Source organism: Bombina bombina, chromosome 1 (assembly GCF_027579735.1).
Source record: "Bombina bombina isolate aBomBom1 chromosome 1, aBomBom1.pri, whole genome shotgun sequence".
NCBI lineage: Eukaryota > Metazoa > Chordata > Amphibia > Anura > Bombinatoridae > Bombina > Bombina bombina.
Window position 1 is genome coordinate 694,522,214 of NC_069499.1, and position 20,858 is coordinate 694,543,071.

Sequence of the window (20,858 nt, forward strand, 5' to 3'; positions counted from 1 at the left end):
TTGAGAAGTGTAGTTATTTTATCTGTGTCACTAAAAACGAAATAGAAAATAAATATTAAAAAAGCATAGATTTATACTGTAAAAAAAATCTTCTATAATCAGTAGTAAAACATACAAAGAAAATGAATTAAAATTTGGGAGGGATGGTTAATACAACAAATGGTAAAGTCAAAGTAATAAAGAATATTATAGAAGTTAAAAGGGACATGAAACCCTATTGTTTCTTTCATGATTCAGAAAGATCATATAATTCTAAACAGCTTTCCATTTCATTTCTATGATATAATTTCATTTATTCACTTGGTTGGTCTCTTATTGAAGGAGCAGTGATGCAGTGCTGGGAGCTAGCTGAAAGACAATGACAAGAGACATATATGTTCCACCGTCAATTAGCAGTTTATTATCTTACCAGGGTATACTTTCCAACAAGGGATGCAAAGAGAATGAAACAAATAAGATCATAGAAATACATTTCAAAGATATTTAAAATTGCATGCTCTAGCTGAATCAAGAAAGAAAAAAAATTGGGTTCCACGCCTCTTTAAGGAAGTGTGGAAATTACATATATATGTTGTGACTGAATGAGATAAAAAAGAGCTGCAAAATGGACTAATTCTGTGCATGAACAATAGTGAACAAAATATGTAATATGCACTAGGAAACAAAAATAAATTGACTAATAAAATAAAAGCGGACTAACAAGGCAATTAATAGCTCATATAGGTGTCAGTATATTTAATATAAATTAAATGAATAGCTCATATAGGTGTCAGAATATATATGATGAAGTAAATTAAATGAATAGCTCATATAGGTGTCAGATTATATATGATGAAGGAAATTAAATGAATAGCTCATATAGGTGTCAGAGTATTTATGATGAAGGGAATTAAATTAATAGCTCATATAGGTGTCAGTGTATGTATGATGAAGGAAATTAAATTAATAGCTCATATAGGTGTCAGATTATATATGATGAAGGAAATTAAATGAATAGCTCATATAGGTGTCAGAGTATTTATGATGAAGGAAATTAAATGAATAGCTGATAAAGATGTCAGTGTATTTATGATGAAGGAAATTAAATGAATAGCTGATATAGGTGTCAGAGTATGTATGATGAAGGAAATTAAATGAATAGCTGATATAGATGTCAGTGTATATATGATGAAGGAAATTAAATGAATAGCTGATATAGGTGTCAGAGTATATATGATGAAGGAAATTAAATGAATAGCTGATATAGGTGTCAGAGTATGTATGATGAAGGAAATTAAATGAATAGCTCATATAGGTGTCAGAGTATATATGATAAAGGAAATTAAATGAATAGGCTGATATAGGTGTCAGAGTATTTATGATGAAGGAAATTAAATGAATAGCTGATATAGGTGTCAGAGTATATATGATGAAGGAAATTAAATGAATAGCTGATATAGGTGTCAGAGTATTTATGATGAAGGAAATTAAATGAATAGCTGATATAGGTGTCAGAGTATATATGATGAAGGAAATTAAATGAATAGCTGATATAGGTGTCAGAGTATTTATGATGAAGGAAATTAAATGAATAGCTGATATAGGTGTCAGAGTATTTATGATGAAGGAAATTAAATGAATAGCTGATATAGATGTCAGTGTATTTATGATGAAGGAAATTAAATGAATAGCTGATATAGATGTTAGTGTATATATTATGAAGGAAATTAAATGAATAGCTGATATAGATGTCAGTGTATATATGATGAAGGAAATTAAATGAATAGCTGATATAGGTATCAGAGTATGTATGATGAAGGAAATTAAATGAATAGCTCATATAGGTGTCAGAGTATTTATGATGAAGGAAATTAAATGAATAGCTGATATAGGTGTCAGAGTATTTATGATGAAGGAAATTAAATGAATAGCTGATAAAGATGTCAGTGTATTTATGATGAAGGAAATTAAATGAATAGCTGATATAGGTGTCAGAGTATTTATGATGAAGGAAATTAAATGAATAGCTGATATAGATGTCAGTGTATATATGATGAAGGAAATTAAATGAATAGCTGATATAGGTGTCAGAGTATATATGATGAAAAAAATTAAATGAAAGTAGAGGTTACCAAAGCGCCAAATAAAAGGCTGGGTCTGAGCCAATAATAGTTAAAATCACAATTAACATAAAAAGTGCATTTATTCATACAGATTCACAATTAAAAAACAAGTAAAAACAGGTAACAAACAATAAAATTATGTAAAACTGCGCAAAAAAAAAGACTGATTCGAAATGCTAGCCTTGATCAGTGGCTAGTAAAAACACTAGAAAAGCCTGGTTTCCCAATACACAATATTTCAAATAATGTCTGGATACCATATAACCACTTAGAGAGTGGACTAATAAAGGTGGGACATGTTAGTGTCCTAAGATACGTCTATGGTGTGTAGCAAACTATTGCTTACAGATTAGGGTAAAATCAGATTATCTTGAAGTTTGGACAATCTATCTGTACAAATCCTAAAAAGGTAATCTAGGTGTAAGTAAATTGATTCTGCTCGTTACAGCAGCGTATGAGATTTGCAATGTGTATTGTGTGAGATATATCCTCACGGTTTATCTGACTTGTGTGTAGATGATCTAAACTTAAAATTCAGATTGTGGGTAAATGTTGTCCAAGAGAGTGATGATGAACGATTTACGTGAGTGTTAAAACTTTGTGTGTGATGGATACAAACTATAAATACAAATAGTAATAACACACTGGATTATTAAAAATAGCGTGAAACATCAAAGCAAATTCAGCGTGAAACAACAAAACAAATTCACAATTTTCTAGTGATTAATTGTGAGCAACGTTAAACTTTAACGAAATGGCGTGAAATATCAACGTAAAACGACAGAAAACAAATAAGCACTGTGAACACTGTGAAACACCTTGGTAGTGTTCAAAATGAAAAAAGCAATTCAAAAGTCATGGTCCCTAAAAATTAGAGCAAACCAGATGATTCAAAAAAACAGTGGCCACTGTGAAAAAAGAAACAATAAAGTGAACAGTCAATCCAACAAACAGATAAGTGATTTTAAAACCTCTGCTAGTATTAGCGTTCCTGTAATGATTCTGCAGCCGAAGCCGGATTGGGGTTAGAAACCGGAAGTCCTAGTCTTCTCTAGTTTCGGCGATACCTAAAAAAATAAACATACAATAGTGCAGATAGTTTTCTTAATCATGTAACAATTGAAATAAAACTCACCAGTCGACGCGTTTTCGGTCTATGCTAGACCTTTATCAAGACTGGTATTATGTATTTACAGAGCCCTTTTATAGCTGTTTGTTTGAATGTGAACCGGAAGTGTTTGTTTAGTACTTCCGTTTTGCGAGTCTATTCTTATTCAATAAAAAGTTTGCTTTTTAATATACGAGAATCTTTATTTAGTTCTCACAGTATTTCCAATTGTCTTAGTACTGGCTTATAGTACCAATTGTTATGGCAAAAATTCTTTATAACTGAAGTCGGAGTGTCCGTATCTAGATCACTTCTGGAATTTCAGTTCAACCCACTTCCGGTCTCATTCATTCAGATGGAGGGATAGTGTTAATTATATTCAATGCAAATACGCTACTCAGACCCCCGCCTTTTATGCCATTTGCTTGGTCTTTTGTAAACATTGTAAATCTGTTTAATCATTGCGATTTCAGTTCGCCCATTCTCTTGTCATATATAAAATACTTTCAATGTATACAAAGATGGAGGGATTGTTTTAAATGTGTGACAAAAGTGAAATTAAATTTAAAAAAATAAATTTAATGAAATAAATTTATTCAAATGTCTATCTATGTATAGCGGTTATAAGAGAGAGAGAGTTGTAGTATGGTCTTCTCCTTATTGGTTCAAATTCTTTAGTTAGGAGCTTGTGAGTATATATTTTAATTGCCTAACCGATAAATGAATGAAGGGATTTATGTGACATTTTTCTTCTTATTAGTTTAGACTCTTTTCTTCATAGGGTGCGGGTGTATAGGGAGATATTCTTCTTATTGATTCGGAGTCTTTCATTCAAAGGCTAGTTCTAATTGGAGGCTAGTTTTGATTAGCACAGAGAGGTGGAATCGTTTAAAGAGCCGTCTGGTTATCTTTGAAAAGATATATATAAAAAATTATATATAAAATTATTCAAAATTACATTTAGAAATTACATCTATATTTACAACTATATATGCTATTTTCGTCTCTATAAAGTTGTCAGCCAGTAGTATTTACAGTCTTTAAATTTCTATTTCTAGAATAACTCAGACAAAAGATTTTTAGCGATATGTTCCCATTATGGAGTCTCTAAATACTACCATTAAGTCATGAGGAGATCGAGGCTATTAGATTTCTTATTGGTAAACATAAGTTGTTATATATATTTAGCCATTACTTGGATCAACATGTATATGCATGAAGGTGCTTGTTTGGATATTAAATGATATTAGTCGACAAATTGGAAATTGTTTCTTGTTGACTGCGTGCAGACTATAGTTGTATGCAGTCTTACGGTAGTACCTAAGAGATTGAAATTCGCTATTTGCGTATATATACAATCTACATAGTACAGGAGGATCTTGTATTCTATGCCATTCTCGTATGAATTCAGAGGGATTCAATTGCTAGAAATAGAATAGGGATACTGTTGTATAAATTCAGAGGGATTCAATTGCTAGAAATAGAATAGGATACTGTATGGAAGGTCTTTATTACCCTAGCTTAGGAGTCATAGGGAACACTTCTATCACCTGGCTATAAGCCAGAACTTTCTTTGGCCATATAGTATATTGAAGCATCTTTCTTCATAGATTTGGGTAGGTTTGGCTAGCGTTGAAATAAGCTATAGGAAGTCCTATTAGGCCTTTCATAGGGGTCGTAGAGGGCAGTTCTTTCAGCTGGCTTTTAACAGGAGTTGTCCTGCCCTAATATAGTAGTATGCTGGGACTTGGTGAAAAAAAAACATCATATGAAACTATATTTAACTTATAATAGAGAGAGGTATGTTCTAGTTTTTATATATAAACTGGATCTTAAATATCTTTAGGAGTTATTCTCGCTGGCTTCGATATATGGGGAGGAAGAAATTCAGGGAGGAGGAAATTCAGAGATTATGACCGGAGTCAAAAAACGAGTCTTCTATATGTCCTTCATAACAGTAATTGATGTTTGTTAACCGCAACACTTTAAACTTTCTATACACAGGCCTCTGTTCTGTTTACACTATTCATCTTCTTGCCTAGGAATTCAGTAAGTGTGAGAGGTCTTCTTTATTATTAAGCCCTCTTGGATATAGGCAGTCGATTTGGAATATCCATTTGGATTCATTGGTCAGGAGCAGTTTCTCAAAGTTACCACCCCTCCAGTTTTTGACAACTTTTTGTATTCCTATATATTTCAATGCTTTGGTATTTCCATGGTGTTTAGTTGTAAAGTGTTGATAAAGCGGTGTGTCCATGTTCAATTTTTTCTATCATCAACAGATGTTCACGAATTCTCTCTCTGAGAACTCTTGACGTTTGTCCAACGTACTGGAGTCCGCACGGACATTGTAACAAGTAGATTATCCCCTTGTCTTGACAGCGTATCATATCTTTTATTCTGAATTCCTCTTTAGTGTTATGGGAGGTAAATTTGGTTGTTTTAGTACCGCATTTACACGCTTTGCATGTGTGACAGGGAAAGAACCCTTTTATCATCTCTCCATGTATATCCTGTATTCCTCCCTTCTTTTTCTTTTGGAGGCTGGGTTGCCAGTCTGGTTTTCAGATTTTTTGTTTTTTTGTATATGAATCTTGGGTATTCTGGCAATTTGTCTCCTATTATGTCATCATCTCTTAGTAATGACCAATGTTTCCGAAAGATGTTTTCTATAATCTGTTTATTATCACTATATTCGGTTATCATTGCTATGTTGTAGTCATCCTCCATAAAGTTCTTTTTGGTTTTATCTTTATATTTAGTCAGTTCTTTTCTTTCTGTTCTTCTTACTTCATTTAGCTTCTGGTCCAGCATTTCCTTATCATATCCCCTCTCTATGAATTTTTCTTTGATTATTGAGGCTTGTTCTTCCCATTTTGAGGGGTTGGAACAGTTCTTTTTCATTCGTAACAATTGCCCTTTTGGAATGTTGTTTCTTCCATTTAATGTGGTGACAGCTTTCTCTGTGGACATAATTGTTACTATCTACGCTTTTAAAATGCGTAGAAGTTTCCCAATCTCCCTTTTTTCACTTCGATTCTTAAATCTAAGAATGTCAGCGCGGTGTAGCTCCATTCGAATGTAAACTTGAGATTCATTGTATTTTGGTTCATGACATCAATCGTGAACATCAGATCTTCCAAAGTCCCCTTCCATATTATAATTATGTCATCTATATATCGCCGATAGAGGACCAGGTCCGCGCTAGCTGGACAGGAGTCCCAGAATATTTTCTCCCATTTTCCCATGTAGAGATTTGCGTAACTAGGCGCGAACCTGGTCCCCATGGCTGTTCCACATGTTTGACGATAGAATTTTCCCCCGTTGTTAAAAAAATTATGCGTCAGGATGTACTGGATACTGTCCAGTATAAACTCACTTTGTTTTGGTCTCATATCAGGTTCCTTATCTAAAAAGAATTTAACTGCATCAATACCCTCCTCATGTGGGATACTTGTGTACAATGATACCACGTCACATGATGCCAGTATATAACCTTCTTTCCAGGGTAGATTTTCTATAAGATTCAGAACCTGTGTTGAGTCCCTCAGGTACGAGGGTAGTGTTCTGACTACTTTTTGTAGATGTTTGTCCACGTATTCTGATAAATTGCTACTCAGAGATCCTATTCCAGAGATAATTGGTCTTCCGGGGGGTTTGGTCAACGATTTATGGATCTTTGGTAAGTGATATAGTATCGGTATAACTGGATACTTTACATTTAGGTAGTTGAATTCTTTGTCATTGAGTATGCCCTCTTCATTTGCTTCTTTCAACAGCTTTGTGAGTTCTTTGGCGTATACATCCGTTGGATTTCCTTTCAGTTCTTCATATGTACTGGTGTCGCTCAGAATCCGTTTGTTTTCAGCCTCATAATTATCCCCTGTTCATCACAACGATCCCGCCTCCTTTGTCCGCGGGCTTGATTGTTAAGCTCGCATTATTTTCGAGCTTTTTGATGGTCTCACGTTGATTTCTTGATAAGTTTTGCTTTTTATTTCTTAATTTATTCGATTGTATCTCCTTAATCTCCTTGCACACCACAGTTTCGAAAGCTTCTATAGCTGTTCCTTTACTGCTTATAGGATAGAAGCGTGATCTTGGTTTTAGTTCGGTGTGTATATACTCTTCTATTGGGTCCGGATTAACATTCCTTCTTGGATTCTCTCCAGTATTTTCTAAATCAGCTTTACGGAAGAATCTCTTCAGAGTTAACTTCCTAATAAATTCTTTCGTATTCACAAAAGTATCAAATTTATTTAAACTCCTAGATGGAGCAAATGAGAGTCCAAGATTCAGAATTGTCTTTTCATCCTTATTCAATTCGTACGAGCTAAATTAAATATGCCATTTGTCACTTCTTTTTCCTCGGTGTCCGTCTCGATTTTTTTGGCTTTTTTTGTCTTTACACCCCCTCTGCAGCCTCTATGTGTTTTCCTTTTGTCTTTGTTACATTGTTGGATTTTCTCTCTTCCTTTCTGGTGTTGATGATCCAACCCTAAAAAAGGTCCAGAACGTAGCCCTAGAGGTACTTGACTGCATTGCCGTTGGTGTGGCTGAGCTTGGTGTTCTTATGTCCATTTCTCTTCCTTTTTTACAGTCTTTTCCTTCTTCAATCTTTCTAGATTCTTTCTCCTTCCTTTCCTCCCTTTCGTCCTTTTGTTTAGTATTTCTCCTATATTCTCCTGGAGTTTCATATGGATTCATCCCTTCTCCGTAGTTTTCATAGACTCTGTTCCGATTCCTCGATGAATCCTGAAAGTTTCTCCTTTTATTCGGAGTCAATTCGTAGTGGTATCTATTTTCTTCTTGGTAATATCCTCTTTCTGGCTGTTGTCGATAACCTCCATATCCGAAGTCATCATGCCTTCTTCTTGTATCATATACTGGCCCATGATAGTCAGATCTTCCCCTGTGATCTTCATATCTCCTCTCTCTGTTCCAATAGTTGGAATAATCTCCTCTATTTCTCCTTTCTGATTGCCAATTATTATAATAATTATCTCTATTCCTCCCATCATATTGCTGTCCCCTGTCCCATCTCTGATTGAAGTGTTGCCTTCCATAGAAACCCTGTTTGTCCCCATACGTGTTGTATCTATTTGCATGGGGATGGTGTTTGTATGGGTACCCTTGAGTCATATTCTCTATGTCTTTATCTGTATGTGGATTTCTGTTCAAATGTCACTTATTTTGAAACCTTTCGAAGGTAACTTCTTTCTGATCTGAACCTTCATCAATTACAATACTCCTATTTGTAATGGGGTCAGTAGTCCTGTTCAATATCAGTTTCTTCTTGATTCATATTCCCTATTGTTATACTTTTATCCCCTATTATTTGATTACTTTCTTCTTCTTTATTATTAAGCTCTTTCATCAATTTTTTAGTTTTCTTTTGTATCACATCCTCTTTAATTTTGCTAACTTTCTTAATTAAATTTTCCTTCCTTTCTATTATATCCTTACATTCCGGCCCTGAATTCTCTAGATTAAGAATAATTTCCTCATCCTCCTTTATTTCTAGGTCTATGTTTGATGTTAACAATGATCTGTATTCAATGATTAGTTCTATTAGTTTTTTGGAAGTTTCAATTAGCACCTGTCTCCATTTTTCAGCAATACTATCTGAAAGAGGAAACGCGCATTCTTTTATGCACCAAAAGACCTTTGGGTACAATGTCCAATTCTAGACATTTCTGCAAGAAAAGATATTTCTGCCTTATATTTTACTTCTGTGATCAGTAATTTCTCCAATTCTCTGAATATCAACTGAACATCAATGATATCCTCCTCTTCTGTGCTAATATTAAGATTTGTTTTATTTTTTATTATTCTTAGGTTAATATCTTCCCTTATATTGCGTAAGCCTTCCATGATAGTAACAATTAGATGTGTTCAAATTATAAGAGAGGTGAAAGGTTGCAGCTTAGTGTGACTAGGAGTGAATGAAACAGTATGCAATGGGGTACACTGAGCGCCTACCTAAATAAGACCTTGGCTTTGGAAATTTGACTCCTAGTAGTCAATATACAATTTAGATAAAAGTAGAGGTTACCAAAGCGCCAAATAAAAGGCTGGGTCTGAGCCAATAATAGTTAAAATCACAATTAACATAAAAAAGTGCATTTATTCATACAGAATTCACAATTAAAAAAACAAGTAAAAAACAGGTAACAAACAATTAAAATTATGTAAAACTGCGCAAAAAAAAGACTGATTCGAAATGCTAGCCTTGATCAGTGGCTAGTAAAAACACTAGAAAAGCCTGGTTTCCCAATACACAATATTTCAAATAATGTCTGGATACCATATAACCACTTAGAGAGTGGACTAATAAAGGTGGGACATGTTAGTGTCCTAAGATACGTCTATGGTGTGTAGCAAACTATTGCTTACAGATTAGGGTAAGATCAGATTATCTTGCTAATTAACGTGGCGTGTGTGACATACAATAAATGTCGTTTAAGGTAGTAACCTGTGTGAGCAAAGCTTGAAGTTTGGACAATCTATCTGTACCAAATCCTAAAAAGGTAATCTAGGTGTAAGTAAATTGATTCTGCTCGTTACAGCAGCGTATGAGATTTGCAATGTGTATTGTGTGAGATATATCCTCACGGTTTATCTGACTTGTGTGTAGATTGATCTAAACTTAAAATTCAGATTGTGGGTAAATGTTGTCCAAGAGAGTGATGATGAACGATATACGTGAGTGTTAAAACTTTGTGTGTGATGGATACAAACTATAAATACAAATAGTAATAACACACTGGATTATTAAAAATAGCGTGAAACATCAAAGCAAATTCAGCGTGAAACAACAAAACAAATTCACAATTTTATAGTGATTAATGTGAGCAACGTTAAACTTTAACGAAATGGCGTGAAATATCAACGTAAAACGACAGAAAACAAATAAGCACTGTGAACACTGTGAAACACCTTGGTAGTGTTCAAAATGAAAAAAGCAATTCAAAAAGTCATGGTCCCTAAAAATTAGAGCAAAGCAGATGATTCAAAAAAACAGTGGCCACTGTGAAAAAAGAAACAATAAAGTGAACAGTCAATCCAACAAACAGATAAGTGATTTTAAAACCCTCTGCTAGTATTAGCGTTCCTGTAATGATTCTGCAGCCGAAGCCGGATTGGGGTTAGAAACCGGAAGTCCTAGTCTTCTCTAGTTTCGGCGATACCTAAAAAAAATAAACATACAATAGTGCAGATAGTTTTCTTAATCATGTAACAATTGAAATAAAACTCACCAGTCGACGCGTTTCGGTCTATGCTAGACCTTTATCAAGACTGGTATTATGTATTTACAGAGCCCCTTTATAGCTGTTTGTTGAATGTGAACCGGAAGTGTTTGTTTAGTACTTCCGTTTTGCGAGTCTATTCTTATTCAATAAAAAGTTTGCTTTTAATATACGAGAATCTTTATTTAGTTCTCACAGTATTTCCAATTGTCTTAGTACTGGCTTATAGTACCAATTGTTATGGCAAAAATTCTTTATAACTGAAGTCGGAGTGTCCGTATCTAGATCACTTCCGGAATTTCAGTTCAACCACTTCCGGTCTCATTCATTCAGATGGAGGGATAGTGTTAATTATATTCAATGCAAATACGCTACTCAGACCCCGCCTTTTATGCCATTTGCTTGGTCTTTTGTAAACATTGTAAATCTGTTTAATCATTGCGATTTCAGTTCACCCATTCTCTTGTCATATATAAAATACTTTCAATGTATACAAAGATGGAGGGATTGTTTTAAATGTGTGACAAAAGTGAAATTAAATTTAAAAAAATAAATTTAATGAAATAAATTTATTCAAATGTCTATCTATGTATAGCGGTTATAAGGAGAGAGAGTTGTAGTATGGTCTTCTCCTTATTGGTTCAAATTCTTTAGTTAGGAGCTTGTGAGTATATATTTTAATTGCCTAACCGATAAATGAATGAAGGGATTTATGTGACATTTTTCTTCTTATTAGTTTAGACTCTTTTCTTCATAGGGTGCGGGTGTATAGGGAGATATTCTTCTTATTGATTCGGAGTCTTTCATTCAAAGGCTAGTTCTAATTGGAGGCTAGTTTTGATTAGCACAGAGAGGTGGAATCGTTTAAGAGCCGTCTGGTTATCTTTGAAAAGATATATATAAAAAATTATATATAAAATTATTCAAAAATTACATTTAGAAATTACATCTATATTTACAACTATATATGCTATTTTCGTCTCTATAAAGTTGTCAGCCAGTAGTATTTACAGTCTTTAAATTTCTATTTCTAGAATAACTCAGACAAAAGATTTTTAGCGATATGTTCCCATTATGGAGTCTCTAAATACTACCATTAAGTCATGAGGAGATCGAGGCTATTAGATTTATTATTGGTAAACATAAAGTTGTTATATTATTTAGCCATTACTTGGATCAACATGTATATGCATGAAGGTGCTTGTTTGGATATTAAATGATATTAGTCGACAAATTGGAAATTGTTTCTTGTTGACTGCGTGCAGACTATAGTTGTATGCAGTCTTACAGTAGTACCTAAGAGATTGAAATTCGCTATTTGCGTATATATACAATCTACATAGTACAGGAGGATCTTGTATTCTATGCCATTCTCGTATGAATTCAGAGGGATTCAATTGCTAGAAATAGAATAGGGATACTGTTGTATAAATTCAGAGGGATTCAATTGCTAGAAATAGAATAGGGATACTGTATGGAAGGTCTTTATTACCCTAGCTTAGGAGTCATAGGGAACACTTCTATCACCTGGCTATAAGCCAGAACTTTCTTTGGCCATATAGTATATTGAAGCATCTTTCTTCATAGATTTGGGTAGGTTTGGCTAGCGTTGAAATAAGCTATAGGAAGTCCTATTAGGCCTTTCATAGGGGTCGTAGAGGGCAGTTCTTTCAGCTGGCTTTTAACAGGAGTTGTCCTGCCCTAATATAGTAGTATGCTGGGACTTGGTGAATAAAAACATCATATGAAACTATATTTAACTTATAATAGAGAGAGGTATGTTCTAGTTTTTATATATAAACTGGATCTTAAATATCTTTAGGAGTTATTCTCGCTGGCTTCGATATATGGGGAGGAAGAAATTCAGGGAGGAGGAAATTCAGAGATTATGACCGGAGTCAAAAAACGAGTCTTCTATATGTCCTTCATAACAGTAATTGATGTTTGTTAACCGCAACACTTTAAACTTTCTATACACAGGCCTCTGTTCTGTTTACACTATTCATCTTCTTGCCTAGGAATTCAGTAAGTGTGAGAGGTCTTCTTTATTATTAAGCCCTCTTGGATATAGGCAGTCGATTTGGAATATCCATTTGGATTCATTGGTCAGGAGCAGTTTCTCAAAGTTACCACCCCTCCAGTTTTTGACAACTTTTTGTATTCCTATATATTTCAATGCTTTGGTATTTCCATGGTGTTTAGTTGTAAAGTGTTGATAAAGCGGTGTGTCCATGTTCAATTTTTCTATCATCAACAGATGTTCACGAATTCTCTCTCTGAGAACTCTTGACGTTTGTCCAACGTACTGGAGTCCGCACGGACATTGTAACAAGTAGATTATCCCCTTGTCTTGACAGCGTATCATATCTTTTATTCTGAATTCCTCTTTAGTGTTATGGGAGGTAAATTTGGTTGTTTTAGTACCGCATTTACACGCTTTGCATGTGTGACAGGGAAAGAACCCTTTTATCATCTCTCCATGTATATCCTGTATTCCTCCCTTCTTTTTCTTTTGGAGGCTGGGTGCCAGTCTGGTTTTCAGATTTTTTGTTTTTTTGTATATGAATCTTGGGTATTCTGGCAATTTGTCTCCTATTATGTCATCATCTCTTAGTAATGACCAATGTTTCCGAAAGATGTTTTCTATAATCTGTTTATTATCACTATATTCGGTTATCATTGCTATGTTGTAGTCATCCTCCATAAAGTTCTTTTTGGTTTTATCTTTATTTTAGTCAGTTCTTTTCTTTCTGTTCTTCTTACTTCATTTAGCTTCTGGTCCAGCATTTCCTTATCATATCCCCTCTCTATGAATTTTTCTTTGATTATTGAGGCTTGTTCTTCCCATTTTGAGGGGTTGGAACAGTTCTTTTTCATTCGTAACAATTGCCCTTTTGGAATGTTGTTCTTCCATTTAATGTGGTGACAGCTTTCTCTGTGGACATAATTGTTACTATCTACGCTTTTAAAATGCGTAGAAGTTTCCAATCTCCCTTTTTTCACTTCGATTCTTAAATCTAAGAATGTCAGCGCGGTGTAGCTCCATTCGAATGTAAACTTGAGATTCATTGTATTTTGGTTCATGACATCAATCGTGAACATCAGATCTTCCAAAGTCCCCTTCCATATTATAATTATGTCATCTATATATCGCCGATAGCGGACCAGGTCCGCGCTAGCTGGACAGGAGTCCCAGAATATTTTCTCCCATTTTCCCATGTAGAGATTTGCGTAACTAGGCGCGAACCTGGTCCCCATGGCTGTTCCACATGTTTGACGATAGAATTTTCCCCGTTGTTAAAAAAATTATGCTAAAAGTAGAGGTTACCAAAGCGCCAAATAAAAGGCTGGGTCTGAGCCAATAATAGTTAAAATCACAATTAACATAAAAAGTGCATTTATTCATACAGATTCACAATTAAAAAACAAGTAAAAACAGGTAACAAACAATTAAAATTATGTAAAACTGCGCAAAAAAAAGACTGATTCGAAATGCTAGCCTTGATCAGTGGCTAGTAAAAACACTAGAAAAGCCTGGTTTCCCAATACACAATATTTCAAATAATGTCTGGATACCATATAACCACTTAGAGAGTGGACTAATAAAGGTGGGACATGTTAGTGTCCTAAGATAAGTCTATGGTGTGTAGCAAGCTAATGCTTACAGATTAGGGTAAGATCAGATTATCTTGCTAATTAACGTGGCGTGTGTGACATACAATAAATGTCGTTTAAGTTAGTAACCTGTGTGAGCAAAGCTTGAAGTTTGGACAATCTATCTGTACAAATCCTAAAAAGGTAATCTAGGTGTAAGTAAATTGATTCTGCTCGTTACAGCAGCGTATGAGATTTGCAATGTGTATTGTGTGAGATATATCCTCACGGTTTATCTGACTTGTGTGTAGATTGATCTAAACTTAAAATTCAGATTGTGGGTAAATGTTGTCCAAGAGAGTGATGATGAACGATATACGTGAGTGTTAAAACTTTGTGTGTGATGGATACAAACTATAAATACAAATAGTAATAACACACTGGATTATTAAAAATAGCGTGAAACATCAAAGCAAATTCAGCGTGAAACAACAAAACAAATTCACAATTTTCTAGTGATTAATGTGAGCAACGTTAAACTTTAACGAAATGGCGTGAAATATCAACGTAAAACGACAGAAAACAAATAAGCACTGTGAACACTGTGAAACACCTTGGTAGTGTTCAAAATGAAAAAAGCAATTCAAAAAGTCATGGTCCCTAAAAATTAGAGCAAACCAGATGATTCAAAAAAACAGTGGCCACTGTGAAAAAAGAAACAATAAAGTGAACAGTCAATCCAACAAACAGATAAGTGATTTTAAAACCCTCTGCTAGTATTAGCGTTCCTGTAATGATTCTGCAGCCGAAGCCGGATTGGGGTTAGAAACCGGAAGTCCTAGTCTTCTCTAGTTTCGGCGATACCTAAAAAAATAAACATACAATAGTGCAGATAGTTTTCTTAATCATGTAACAATTGAAATAAAACTCACCAGTCGACGCGTTTCGGTCTATGCTAGACCTTTATCAAGACTGGTATTATGTATTTACAGAGCCCTTTTATAGCTGTTTGTTGAATGTGAACCGGAAGTGTTTGTTTAGTACTTCCGTTTTGCGAGTCTATTCTTATTCAATAAAAAGTTTGCTTTTAATATACGAGAATCTTTATTTAGTTCTCACAGTATTTCCAATTGTCTTAGTACTGGCTTATAGTACCAATTGTTATGGCAAAAATTCTTTATAACTGAAGTCGGAGTGTCCGTATCTAGATCACTTCCGGAATTTCAGTTCAACCACTTCCGGTCTCATTCATTCAGATGGAGGGATAGTGTTAATTATATTCAATGCAAATACGCTACTCAGACCCCGCCTTTTATGCCATTTGCTTGGTCTTTTGTAAACATTGTAAATCTGTTTAATCATTGCGATTTCAGTTCGCCCATTCTCTTGTCATATATAAAATACTTTCAATGTATACAAAGATGGAGGGATTGTTTTAAATGTGTGACAAAAGTGAAATTAAATTTAAAAAAATAAATTTAATGAAATAAATTTATTCAAATGTCTATCTATGTATAGCGGTTATAAGAGAGAGAGAGTTGTAGTATGGTCTTCTGGGCATACTCAATGACAAAGAATTCAACTACCTAAATGTAAAGTATCCAGTTATACCGATACTATATCACTTACCAAAGATCCATAAATCGTTGACCAAACCCCCGGAAGACCAATTATCTCTGGAATAGGATCTCTGAGTAGCAATTTATCAGAATACGTGGACAAACATCTACAAAAAGTAGTCAGAACACTACCCTCGTACCTGAGGGACTCAACACAGGTTCTGAATCTTATAGAAAATCTACCCTGGAAAGAAGGTTATATACTGGCATCATGTGACGTGGTATCATTGTACACAAGTATCCCACATGAGGAGGGTATTGATGCAGTTAAATTCTTTTTAGATAAGGAACCTGATATGAGACCAAAACAAAGTGAGTTTATACTGGACAGTATCCAGTACATCCTGACGCATAATTTTTTTAACAACGGGGGAAAATTCTATCGTCAAACATGTGGAACAGCCATGGGGACCAGGTTCACGCCTAGTTACGCAAATCTCTACATGGGAAAATGGGAGAAAATATTCTGGGACTCCTGTCCAGCTAGCGCGGACCTGGTCCTCTATCGGCGATATATAGATGACATAATTATAATATGGAAGGGGACTTTGGAAGATCTGATGTTCACGATTGATGTCATGAACCAAAATACAATGAATCTCAAGTTTACATTCGAATGGAGCTACACCGCGCTGACATTCTTAGATTTAAGAATCGAAGTGAAAAAAGGGAGATTGGAAACTTCTACGCATTTTAAAAGCGTAGATAGTAACAATTATGTCCACAGAGAAAGCTGTCACCACATTAAATGGAAGAACAACATTCCAAAAGGGCAATTGTTACGAATGAAAAAGAACTGTTCCAACCCCTCAAAATGGGAAGAACAAGCCTCAATAATCAAAGAAAAATTCATAGAGAGGGGATATGATAAGGAAATGCTGGACCAGAAGCTAAATGAAGTAAGAAGAACAGAAAGAAAAGAACTGACTAAATATAAAGATAAAACCAAAAAGAACTTTATGGAGGATGACTACAACATAGCAATGATAACCGAATATAGTGATAATAAACAGATTATAGAAAACATCTTTCGGAAACATTGGTCATTACTAAGAGATGATGACATAATAGGAGACAAATTGCCAGAATACCCAAGATTCATATACAAAAAAACAAAAAATCTGAAAACCAGACTGGCACCCAGCCTCCAAAAGAAAAAGAAGGGAGGAATACAGGATATACATGGAGAGATGATAAAAGGGTTCTTTCCCTGTCACACATGCAAAGCGTGTAAATGCGGTACTAAAACAACCAAATTTACCTCCCATAACACTAAAGAGGAATTCAGAATAAAAGATATGATACGCTGTCAAGACAAGGGGATAATCTACTTGTTACAATGTCCGTGCGGACTCCAGTACGTTGGACAAACGTCAAGAGTTCTCAGAGAGAGAATTCGTGAACATCTGTTGATGATAGAAAAATTGAACATGGACACACCGCTTTATCAACACTTTACAACTAAACACCATGGAAATACCAAAGCATTGAAATATATAGGAATACAAAAAGTTGTCAAAAACTGGAGGGGTGGTAACTTTGAGAAACTGCTCCTGACCAATGAATCCAAATGGATATTCCAAATCGACTGCCTATATCCAAGAGGGCTTAATAATAAAGAAGACCTCTCACACTTACTGAATTCCTAGGCAAGAAGATGAATAGTGTAAACAGAACAGAGGCCTGTGTATAGAAAGTTTAAAGTGTTGCGGTTAACAAACATCAATTACTGTTATGAAGGACATATAGAAGACTCGTTTTTTGACTCCGGTCATAATCTCTGAATTTCCTCCTCCCTGAATTTCTTCCTCCCCATATATCGAAGCCAGCGAGAATAACTCCTAAAGATATTTAAGATCCAGTTTATATATAAAAACTAGAACATACCTCTCTCTATTATAAGTTAAATATAGTTTCATATGATGTTTTTATTCACCAAGTCCCAGCATACTACTATATTAGGGCAGGACAACTCCTGTTAAAAGCCAGCTGAAAGAACTGCCCTCTACGACCCCTATGAAAGGCCTAATAGGACTTCCTATAGCTTATTTCAACGCTAGCCAAACCTACCCAAATCTATGAAGAAAGATGCTTCAATATACTATATGGCCAAAGAAAGTTCTGGCTTATAGCCAGGTGATAGAAGTGTTCCCTATGACTCCTAAGCTAGGGTAATAAAGACCTTCCATACAGTATCCCTATTCTATTTCTAGCAATTGAATCCCTCTGAATTTATACGACAGTATCCCTATTCTATTTCTAGCAATTGAATCCCTCTGAATTCATACGAGAATGGCATAGAATACAAGATCCTCCTGTACTATGTAGATTGTATATATACGCAAATAGCGAATTTCAATCTCTTAGGTACTACTGTAAGACTGCATACAACTATAGTCTGCACGCAGTCAACAAGAAACAATTTCCAATTTGTCGACTAATATCATTTAATATCCAAACAAGCACCTTCATGCATATACATGTTGATCCAAGTAATGGCTAAATATATATAACAACTTTATGTTTACCAATAATAAATCTAATAGCCTCGATCTCCTCATGACTTAATGGTAGTATTTAGAGACTCCATAATGGGAACATATCGCTAAAAATCTTTTGTCTGAGTTATTCTAGAAATAGAAATTTAAAGACTGTAAATACTACTGGCTGACAACTTTATAGAGACGAAAATAGCATATATAGTTGTAAATATAGATGTAATTTCTAAATGTAATTTTTGAATAATTTTATATATAATTTTTATATATATCTTTTCAAAGATAACCAGACGGCTCTTAAACGATTCCACCTCTCTGTGCTAATCAAAACTAGCCTCCAATTAGAACTAGCCTTTGAATGAAAGACTCCGAATCAATAAGAAGAATATCTCCCTATACACCCGCACCCTATGAAGAAAAGAGTCTAAACTAATAAGAAGAAAAATGTCACATAAATCCCTTCATTCATTTATCGGTTAGGCAATTAAAATATATACTCACAAGCTCCTAACTAAAGAATTTGAACCAATAAGGAGAAGACCATACTACAACTCTCTCTCTCTTATAACCGCTATACATAGATAGACATTTGAATAAATTTATTTCATTAAATTTATTTTTTTAAATTTAATTTCACTTTTGTCACACATTTAAAACAATCCCTCCATCTTTGTATACATTGAAAGTATTTTATATATGACAAGAGAATGGGCGAACTGAAATCGCAATGATTAAACAGATTTACAATGTTTACAAAAGACCAAGCAAATGGCATAAAAGGCGGGGTCTGAGTAGCGTATTTGCATTGAATATAATTAACACTATCCCTCCATCTGAATGAATGAGACCGGAAGTGGTTGAACTGAAATTCCAGAAGTGATCTAGATACGGACACTCCGACTTCAGTTATAAAGAATTTTTGCCATAACAATTGGTACTATAAGCCAGTACTAAGACAATTGGAAATACTGTGAGAACTAAATAAAGATTCTCGTATATTAAAAGCAAACTTTTTATTGAATAAGAATAGACTCGCAAAACGGAAGTACTAAACAAACACTTCCGGTTCACATTCAACAAACAGCTATAAAAGGGCTCTGTAAATACATAATACCAGTCTTGATAAAGGTCTAGCATAGACCGAAACGCGTCGACTGGTGAGTTTTATTTCAATTGTTACATGATTAAGAAAACTATCTGCACTATTGTATGTTTATTTTTTTAGGTATCGCCGAAACTAGAGAAGACTAGGACTTCCGGTTTCTAACCCCAATCCGGCTTCGGCTGCAGAATCATTACAGGAACGCTAATACTAGCAGAGGGTTTTAAAATCACTTATCTGTTTGTTGGATTGACTGTTCACTTTATTGTTTCTTTTTTCACAGTGGCCACTGTTTTTTTGAATCATCTGGTTTGCTCTAATTTTTAGGGACCATGACTTTTTGAATTGCTTTTTTCATTTTGAACACTACCAAGGTGTTTCACAGTGTTCACAGTGCTTATTTGTTTTCTGTCGTTTTACGTTGATATTTCACGCCATTTCGTTAAAGTTTAACGTTGCTCACATTAATCACTAGAAAATTGTGAATTTGTTTTGTTGTTTCACGCTGAATTTGCTTTGATGTTTCACGCTATTTTTAATAATCCAGTGTGTTATTACTATTTGTATTTATAGTTTGTATCCATCACACACAAAGTTTTAACACTCACGTATATCGTTCATCATCACTCTCTTGGACAACATTTACCCACAATCTGAATTTTAAGTTTAGATCAATCTACACACAAGTCAGATAAACCGTGAGGATATATCTCACACAATACACATTGCAAATCTCATACGCTGCTGTAACGAGCAGAATCAATTTACTTACACCTAGATTACCTTTTTAGGATTTGTACAGATAGATTGTCCAAACTTCAAGCTTTGCTCACACAGGTTACTACCTTAAACGACATTTATTGTATGTCACACACGCCACGTTAATTAGCAAGATAATCTGATCTTACCCTAATCTGTAAGCAATAGTTTGCTACACACCATAGACGTATCTTAGGACACTAACATGTCCCACCTTTATTAGTCCACTCTCTAAGTGGTTATATGGTATCCAGACATTATTTGAAATATTGTGTATTGGGAAACCAGGCTTTTCTAGTGTTTTTACTAGCCACTGATCAAGGCTAGCATTTCGAATCAGTCTTTTTTTTGCGCAGTTTTACATAATTTTAATTGTTTGTTACCTGTTTTTACTTGTTTTTTAATTGTGAATCTGTATGAATAAATGCACTTTTTATGTTAATTGTGATTTTAACTATTATTGGCTCAGACCCAGCCTTTTATTTGGCGCTTTGGTAACCTCTACTTTTATCTAAATTGTATATTGACTACTAGGAGTCAAATTTCCAAAGCCAAGGTCTTATTTAGGTAGGCGCTCAGTGTACCCCATTGCATACTGAAAAAAATTAAATGAATAGCTGATATAGGTGTCAGAGTATATATGATGAAGGAAATTAAATGAATTGCTCATATAGGTGTCAGTGTATGTATAATCATACACTGAAAAACAAAACAAAACTATTGGCAAGTGGACATACATTATTACACTGTTTCCTTTTCATTGCATTAGTGGGTGAACTCTGTTATACTCAAAGCTCACATATTCTTTCATCAGACTTTATTTTAA